Here is an 8,641-nt window from a genome sequence, read left to right as displayed (position 1 = left end):
TCCTTAATTTTGATCTTCCAGGGTTGACCCCTCATTCTTGAAGCGTCTTTTCCGAGAGCCCTAGCTCACTTGGCGTGTTAGACACAGAACGAGCGCAGCCACTGAAGAAAGCCCCGTCTGTGACAATATGCGGCCGGGCTGCTTCCCTCATGGTGCCCGGGTCACACATTTATTTTATTTTTATAATGAGCCTCTGCCTCTGGTCTCCGCTGTGCACTAATTGCCTGCTCCCCTAGAAAGAATGTCAGCCACACTTTGCTGAAACCGAGCAAAATCACACAATAACGATCTGCTAATTTCTTCCAAACTATGATTTATTTATTTGGCTACTTTTCTCTTTATGATGGTGAAGGGATTGAGGGGCAAAGCCCAGGGAGACTTTAATTCAGATTTATTTACCGTTTCTGTGATCACAGTCTTCCACGGAGACCCTAAAAATTCCCATGGAACGTCAGGTCTAACTTTTCACCCTCTGATATCTAAAAACTACATCCCTCTTCCATGACCTTTGCACCAAGCTTGGGGTCAGAGCAGGAATGAGCCTGTTCCAGAAGGAGCCAGCTGTGGATTCAGGGCAGAAGCGGGTAGGCTGGGGGTGGCCGTCCCCATCCGGCAGGAGTAGGCACAGTGTCCAGGCCCCGTGATGCTTCTTGGAAATGTCTTAATTTCACTTAAACTTAGAATAGAGGCAGCAACTATAATCAAAGCTAGATTATATTTGTCTTTATATCAGTGCAGTTGTAAAATGTCATTTTAAAGACCTCTTTAGGGTGGAAGGGAGCCACAGAAGTCATGATACAGCCCGGCGTTCTCACTGTCAAAGATCCCAGGCTCGCTGGCTCCTTCCTGTCTCTCCCCGCTTCTCTCCCTCTCCAGTCTTATTTTTCGCTGCCCTTCTGAGGAATCCATGTTTAACACCCAAACAGCAGGTGCCAACCTCCCTAAAGAGACAGTTGGTGGCGCCTCATGGGGCTGACCCCCCAGCAGGGTCTTGGGTGGCCTCACTGCCCGGCCCAGGGGACCCGACCCCCACCCCCACCGCCTGTATTGAGTTTCTCCGGCGGCTGCTCCGTTGATGAAAAACAATCACTAAACAGAAGAGAAAGGCAATGCAAGACCCAAGTGCCAGTTTCCAAATTATTTTTTAGCTGTAGAACATTAAAAAAATAACATGAAAGCTTGTGCAAAATCGCGCACACACGTGGTAGCAACCCGGCCGAACCTGCTCCGGTGAAGGGGCAACAGACCCTAGGGGTCCCGGGAGATCTGGGCACAGTCAGGGCCTCCTGCCGCTGAGCCCGCCAGGCATGGTGCCGCCCGGCCTGGACCTCTTCAGGTCAGGGGGAGACGTGGGTGCGGAAGGCTTTGTCTTATCCGAAGGCCCTGGGGCTCGTTGGTGCGGAGTCCCTCTGAGCCCCTGGTGGCCGTTCCAACCTTTATTTCCCAGGACCGGACTCCAGAGGCCTTGGTTTGGCCGTGAAGTTCCATCCAGGCCACAGGTTAAGGCAGAGTGACATGAATTTGGGGACCTAGAGACACGAGATGTCCAACACGACACTCCTGTAAAACCCTCAGCACAAGCCCACGCTCCGGCTCAGGCCGGATCCCAGCCCGGTCTCCCGCCTACTTCGCTGGGTCTCTGGGGAGAAGTGAGCCACCCCCCCCCCCCCCCCCCCCCCCCCGCAGCCCAGGTCCTCGGGCGGACCGATCTGCCCGCCCACCCTTCTGCCCGGACTCAGCCCCATCCTCGGTACTAACCGACCAACCGAAGGCCAGGCGGGCCTTTCGAGCCCCTGGAGAATGTTGTCAGGGTCGATTCGCGGGACTCGGCCCGTCCCTGGGAGGTCTGGGTTGGCGCGCTGAGGGCAGCTGCGGGAGCCTAACCAGGCGGGGAAGGGAGAGGGGCCGCGGAGGGACCCTGCGTCTTTCCAAACGCTCGGCCATGCACACCCAGCCTCTGGTTACAAAAGCGGCAGGACACACACGCACGCGAAAGGACAGAGGACACGCCGACGCCACGTGGCGCGGGGCTTTACGCAGCGAAGCTCTGCGCGCGGCGCACGGTGTGCGGGGGCTCTGGGTCCGCACACGGACCCCCAGACCCTGGGTTTGTAGAAGTGAGACGATGTTTAGACACGTTCCTGCCACTGGGTTTTCGACTTTCATACCCTTTTAAAAACAAAACAAAAACAAAAGACAGATCAAAAACAGATTAAAATCACATTTTCCAGTAACTAAAGCTCTGTATCCGTGTTTCCATCCCCGAGTCACATTCCACACAGCGGACCAACTGGGGGCCGGGATGTCCTCGCGCTGCTGGCGCTTCCGTCTTTCCCATTAGCTTGGCTGTCCTCGAGGTGCGGAGCAGTGGACAAGGACACCTTGTCCTTCTGTTTCCCCGAGGAGAAGGACGAGGACACCTGGGCGTTCTGTTTCCCCGAGGAGAAGAGCGCGAAGGACTGCGGCTCCTTTGTGTCCCTTCTCCCCGGGCTGGGTTTTCTGTTTTTGCTCTTCCTCCTTTTTAAAGGGAAACCAAAGCCTGAGCTCCTTTGTGGTACTAGCATGAAGATGCTTTTGTTTGGATAGATTTCGCTTTACTGAGGGGATTATGCAAAGTGGTTTTGTCTAGGGAGGAGCTGCGGTTTATAAATGGGGGGGGGGGGGAGCAGAATGTGTGTCTGGCTGGGCACTGGGAATGGTGGCTGGGGCTGGCATTGGGCATGGGACTCTCAGCCTTGGCAAGTGTCCCCACCCCCAGCAAGGCTCGGAGGTAGGGGGCATGCAGGAGGCTCTGTCAGCTTGGACAAAGGACCCTTCCATCTCCGCCAAGACTGGGATCAGCATAAGACTCCAGACTCCTTTGACTGCAGACTCTGGGGGAGACGCATCTCCCCCAAGTAGCCAAGATGGATTTCCCACCTGCCTGGCACAAACCGGTGTAGATGCCGTTATCTTCATTTTAATTTAAAAGTTACAAAGTGATCCTGATATTTCTTGCATATCCAAGTCTGCACGGTAAGAAATGGACTCCATGATGAAAATTTCAGGGACCATCTTTGCAAAAATCTGCAATTATCTTCTGCAGGTGCAATTCTGAAAGAGGGAGGGTTGGGTTAAAAGGAATGTGCATTTTTTTTTTTTTTGAGGTCCCTGTCATTTTAATTAGGCTTGCCACGAAAAGCAATAGCCTCAGCTAATCGCGCTGCCCTCCTCCTCCGCACAACCCCCATCTCCCTTCATTTGCACATAGCACAGGGACCCAAAGACCCTCCTCCCCACAACCCTCCCAACTCCCATTATGGGAAGAAACGTCACTAAACGGACTCCGCCGCCTTCACAGGGCATGAGACGGGATGGATTGAAATATCTTCAGGGAGAGTTTTGTTGTGCTATTATCTTAGGGCAGAGTCAAGGAGAGAGAGAGAGGCGGAGGCTGGGTGAGGTCTGCGGATGTCTTAGAGATCAGAATTGCCCTCAGGGGCACCCTGCCCATCATTCGCCCAGAAAGGGGGCTCCAGCTAAGAAGGCAGGGGCTAGGATGGGCTAGGCTGTATGTGTTAAGATACGGACAGCTAAAAATCCATTCTCCCCAGCTCCCAAGCAGGGAACAGAGTCCCAATTCTCAAGGTTTCATCCGTGGTTCCTAGAACGTGGGGCAGGCAGTGAGGGGGGCATATCCCCTGGTGCTGCCTGACCCCTTCCCCAGCTTAGGGCTTCTCCCCTCCTGTGAGCACCAGGGCCTGCAGGATGTCAGACGGAGATACAATCCCTTTGACCACGTCATTCTCATCGACCGCGTCAAGTCTGTGAACCTCTGCTTCCACCAGTCTGTTGATGATGGTTCCAGAGTCTCATAGGGGCAGCACTTGAGGACTCCCTCAAAGTAATGTGACCAGGGCTTTGGTCACAGACACATCTAGGTTGTTGTAGGTCTTTTCTGCTGCCAGGTCGATCGCATCAGACCCGGAGCAGATGTCCACCACACGCCCTTTCTCATCAGCTACTGGCAGTGCTGGGACTCGGTGTTGCGCAAAGATTCCCCCGAGCCCCGTAGACGGGGGGGTGGTGGTGGTGCGGGCATAGGTGCTGATCTCTAGCTCTTCCAGAGACTTAGACGTGAACTCTAGCTTGGGGAACTCAGTGATAAACAATTTGAGGAACTTGAGGGTGCGCCTGTGGGTACGTGGGGCTTGTTTCGAGTTAATGCAGAGACAGCATCAAACGAGCTGGCATTCGGAGTGCGGACGAGTGGTTTGAAGGAGTCCTGTTAGGTACACCCGTCTCCAAGTTTCTGTTTTGTGTTCTTCTAGCTCATACAGCTGTACCGAGGCCGATTTATCGTAGCGACGCAGGCTCTTGATGGGCCCGGGGGCGGGCAGCGTGCCGACAAGACTTTGCTTCTCACTATCCCGTGAAGGGGCAGCCCGTACTCCATTAGTCACCAAAGCAAAGAAAGCTTGCTTCGCCTGCAGGGAAGTCACAAGTAGAACCAATTTGGAGCTTGTGGGAATCAGGTCATAGCAGCCAGGAGACTTCGTGGAGGAAGGACACACTGTTGTTGGATTCTGGGCTCTCTTGAGGATGCTCAGTTCCCACAGCTGGGGAGAGGTCTGAAGAGACCGTCTCCATTTCAAGAGGCGCTGGCTGGGTTTGCTTGCCGTAGGGAGCTCTCTCATAGTGGGGCGGGAGGGGCGGAGAGAAGGGATGTGCATTTTTAAAGGTCTTTTAAATTATCCTCCAGAAAGTGTTGACTTCGTGTCCACACCCGCCGGTGCAATCGGCCATGCTCACTGTCCACACAGCAGCTTCCGGTCCCTCTCAGCCGTGGACTCCCGAAGCCTCCCTCCCGCCTTGGCCGTGGAGAAAGATTTCTTAATGAGACAGCGGTTCCGTTTTCTAGAAGGAACTCTCCGGAATCCTGTCTCAACTGCGAGAAAATAGCCTTACAGAAATGACTGAGTGACTCAGGGGACAGTCTTTCTGGATGCAGTGCCTCCGCGTAACATGGAAACCCAGGCTCCTGGCCCACCGCACGCGTCCTCACCACTTTCAGGAGTAACTGCCGGGTTAGGTGAGGGGCGAGAGCTGCAGGAGCAGCCTGGAGTCTCAGTGGCTGAGCTCTGTGCAGCCTGCTCTGCTCATGTGCACTTCCAAGTGCGCTTTCAAGGTTGGGAGCTCTCCTGGCCGGCTGGCTCTCCCAAGGCTGCTGGTCATTAGAATGGTAAGGCCAAATAGGAACTCTCTCTCTTTCTGTCTCCCCCCTCCTTTTTCCCTCCCTCTGTCTTTCCTCTCTTCCTTTTTCCTTCCTTCCTTCTTTTTTGGTTTTTCTTTGGAGAACAGTGTGGAGATTCCTCAAGACATTAAAAATAGAACTTCCTTATGACCCTGCAATTGCACTCCTGGGTATTTACCCCAAAGATACAGATGTAGTGAAAAGAAGGGCCATCTGTACCCCAATGTTCATAGCAGCAATGGCCACGATCGCCAAACTGTGGAAAGAACCAAGATGCCCTTCAACAGACGAATGGATAAGGAAGATGTGGTCCATATACACTATGGAGTATGATGCCTCCATCAGAAAGGACGAATACCCAACTTTTGTAGCAACATGGACGGGACTGGAAGAGATTAAGCTGAGTGAAATCAGTCAAGCAGAGAGAGTCAATTATCATATGGTTTCACTTATTTGTGGAGCATAACAAATAGCATGGAGGACAAGGTGTGTTAGAGAGGAGAAGGGAGTTGGGGGAAATTGGAAGGGGAGGTGAATCATGAGAGACTATGGACTCTGAAAAATAATCTGAGGGGTTTGAAGTGGCGGGGGTGTGGGAGGTTGGGGTACCAGGTGGTGGGTATTATAGAGGGCATGGATTGCATGGAGCACTGGATGTGGTGCAAAAATAATGAATACTGTTTTTCTGAAAATAAATAAATTGAAAAAATTAAAAAAAAAGATTTTATTTATTTATTTGACCGATCACAAGTAGGCAGAGAGGCAGGCCGAGAGAGGGCGGGGGAAGCAGGCTGACTGCTGAGCAGAGAGCCCGACGCGGGGCTCGATCCTGCAGGCAGAAGCGTTAACCCACTGAGCCACACAGGTGTCCCTTTTTCCTTCTTTTCTTCCCGTCTCTCTCTCTTCCAGTTGACAGAAGCTGGCTTCAAGGCCACTTGAATTCAGGGAGAATGTTCTAGTCCTCGCCTTTAGCTGTGTGACATTGACAAGCCATTGGTTCTCCCACAGCCTCAGTTTACTCATCTGCCCGATGAGAGTCACCAGTAGGCATTCTAGAACATTCTCTAAAAACATTCTGATGGGGAAAAACACTGTGATTCTAGAAATGGGATTTTTTTTTGTGAAAAAATATTTTATTTACTTCTCTGCTAGAGAGTGAGACGCAGAGAGAGCCCCAGTTGGGTGGACAGGGGAAGGAGAAGCAGGCTCTCCACTGAGCAGGGAGCCTGATGCAGGACTCGGGGCCGGGATCCCATGGGATACTGAACTGTCTGAGCCACCCAGGTGCCCCTAGAAAGAGGATTCCTTTTCTCTTTTCTCTCCCCTTGATCCTATAAAGACTCCTAGCGTTCTGAGAAAGAATCAGCAACACTGAAAGTTATGAAGCCTGGGTTTCCCCCTGGCTGCAGCCTCCTGCTTTCTGTGGTGTGAATGGCACATGGTTGTGTGCTTGCTCCGATCTGTAAGAGCAGCTGTAAATCCTTGCCCTGGATGGTGAACCAAGCATAAATATTTATGTCAGATCAACTCCCTGTGCCCGGAGGCTGCTGTTCATCAGTGTGTAAAGCAGATTTCATTTTGTTTACCTGTAAAACCACGTACTCACTTCTGTAGGAATGAGGTGTATTACTTACCCGGAAATCTACTGTCTTACTTGTTTATTTAAGATTTTCTTTATTTATTTGAAAGAGAGCACAGTGGGGACAACCACTCTCTGTGGTCACAGAGAGACAACCAGACTCGAGGGGGATGAGGGGCAGAGAGAGGAGGAAGCAGGCTCCCTGCTGAGCAGAGAGCCCGATGCAGGGCTCCATCCCGGGACCCTGGGATCCTGACCTGAGCCAAAGGCAGAGGCTTAACCACTGAGCCACGCAGGCACCCCTCTGCTGTATTATTTAAAGAGCAATTGCGTATGTGTCTTACCTCTAGTACTTAAGGGTAAACCCCTTGAAAGCAGAGACTGGAAAGAAGTGTAATTTTCATCCTCTCTAGGACCTGTGATATGGGGACAGCCTGGGGACAACATTGTTAGGGAGGAAGCCTGGTTGTGTTGGCCCTTGGCTTTCCCCAGCTTCTCTTCATTCAGTCTGACTATTCTTGACTCTCTCCAACTACTTACCAACTACGTCCCCCTCCGCCAAGTCTATGCTTGTGGGAGATGTCTCACGTGGGCACCACCTGGGGATCTGAAGATTCCCAATCAGGATGATAGGCCAGGCCTGGGATTGGGGAGAACATTCTTAAGAGGCCATAATGTTACAATTACAATCTCCCTGTGATACCCAGCGAGAGTAGCACCCACGATACCTGAGTCCAAGTGGAAGTAAGAGTGACTTTCTGTACGAGTGGAGAGGATGACGGGAACATGCAGGCTGGGAAGATGCTGGAAAGTTGGATCATTTACAGATAAATGATAGCTCTTGCCTTCTTTACTACTTGGAAATCCATCAAGAATCCTCATATTTTATTCTGATAAAGAGGCCTCTGCTACCATTGACTATCTCACGGAGTCTTCACAGACCAACCGCTTCTAGTTGTTCTAGAGTCAGCTAAGTCTGGGTTGGGGTCTTAGCTCTGCTTTTACTGACCAGTGGGAGCCTGGACAAGTTACTTTGTCTTTCTGAATCTCTGTCTCCTCACCTGTAAGTTGGGGAACAGGAGGGCTGTTGTAAGAATGAAAATGCATTCAAAGCACTTACTCGATATCTGGAACAATGGGAAGTCATGTATTAAGGTTCCTTTTAAGTACATGAGAAAACATGAAGGCCAGGGTCACTGGACAACGAGAAATTCCCGAGGAAGTGCAGCTCTTTGTAGCTCACAATATGCTTGCATTTTCGTGGTCTCTGCTGATCCCTGCGAAGACCCCGTAATTAGGGTTGGCACAAATTTAAAGACTTTGGGTGTCTTACCTGGAATTATTCACCAAGTAGGAATGCGTCAGGAACCAGAAGCAGAAGCAAAACCAGATTTTCTGACCGCTTCCCTGTCCTCACCAGTCCCTGGAAGTCATGATGCCCAGATTGTACATGTGATTTAATTTCAGCCTGTGTTTTTCAGCTTCAGATTTGAAAAATGTTCTACTTCTCAAGATAATGACAGAAGCCTGTAAAAGCCAGCTGGCCAAATTATAAAATTACATTTATGTTTCATTACTAATAGTTATCAAATTTTTTTGTTATTTGTTCTATAGGAGTGGTGTCTATAATGCATTCCATCTGGATGACCACCAGATACTTCCATAGTGAAAATTTTCAGAATTTGTCTTTTTCCCCCTCCCCCATAAATTCCTTAGATCAGAGGTAGCAAAACACTCTCACTTGGTTATAAACAAGTTTAAGAAACAAATGTTCCATCTCTCGTGCTCCATCTCAATTATCTTCATCAAGCATAATCGTATCTGCATCT

At 50.9% G+C, this 8,641-nt stretch overlaps 1 pseudogene; it reads right to left on the bottom strand.

The window, feature by feature from the left end:
* Nucleotides 1-3,649: 3,649 nt before the first annotated feature.
* LOC132029055 (5'-AMP-activated protein kinase subunit gamma-1-like) lies at nt 3,650-4,629 on the bottom strand (annotated as a pseudogene).
* Nucleotides 4,630-8,641: the final 4,012 nt, after the last annotated feature.

This window comes from Mustela nigripes, chromosome 13 (genome assembly GCF_022355385.1).
Source record: "Mustela nigripes isolate SB6536 chromosome 13, MUSNIG.SB6536, whole genome shotgun sequence".
Lineage (NCBI taxonomy): Eukaryota > Metazoa > Chordata > Mammalia > Carnivora > Mustelidae > Mustela > Mustela nigripes.
This window is presented reverse-complemented; position numbering and strand designations above follow the sequence as displayed.